The sequence below is a fragment of the Frankliniella occidentalis genome, unplaced genomic scaffold (genome assembly GCF_000697945.3).
Source record: "Frankliniella occidentalis isolate FOCC.00 unplaced genomic scaffold, Focc_3.1 Scaffold26, whole genome shotgun sequence".
In the NCBI taxonomy this organism is placed as follows: domain Eukaryota; kingdom Metazoa; phylum Arthropoda; class Insecta; order Thysanoptera; family Thripidae; genus Frankliniella; species Frankliniella occidentalis.
In genome coordinates this window covers 2,782,232-2,782,757 of record NW_026267156.1, presented here as the reverse complement: position 1 = coordinate 2,782,757, position 526 = coordinate 2,782,232, and the positions used below count along the sequence as shown (strand labels likewise).

The window sequence follows — 526 nt, the reverse complement described above, 5'->3', positions numbered from 1 at the left end:
GGGTGAGGCGGGGTGAGGCGGGCTCATGGCGGGCGAGAGGAATATCTCAGGCCGAGTCGACTTTATCATGAATGGGAGTGTGTCGAGCCGGACGTGGAACCCCGGCCTGGGCTCGGTCCGCCCTGCTCGCGAGTCGGCTCGGCCGTGGTGCAGCCAAGCCATGAGGAAGCACGAGGCCATGAGAGACCCCCAGCCCAGAGCCCCGCCCCGCCACAAGAGCCCGCTCAACTTCTCTCCCTCTCTCGCGTGCAAGGGGAGGCACTTAGCACGGTGGAATGTCCAGGAGGCTGCCGCCGGGCCGGGCCCTGGGCCGTGCCCGCCATGGGCATGGCGACGGTCCATGCGAGGACGGCGGGGCGGGGAGTGGACGTTGTTCCCACGCTCGGAGGAGTCATTGATTCCGAGTCGTCGCGGGCTGGGAGGCGAGAGATAAGGCAAAGGCGTTTGTCTTCCCGGTGCGACCCCCAAAAACCTCGTGGCCGTTTGGAAAAGAAATCTGTCTGCTTTTAGGGCAGCATGCGCGAGC

At 66.0% G+C, this 526-nt stretch overlaps 1 protein-coding gene across 1 annotated transcript in view; it reads right to left on the bottom strand.

The window, feature by feature from the left end:
• LOC113206340 (laminin subunit gamma-1) overlaps window positions 1-526 on the bottom strand; it is a 22,005-nt gene that overhangs the window by 18,902 nt on the left and 2,577 nt on the right. The gene's annotated exons all lie outside the window — the stretch shown is intronic.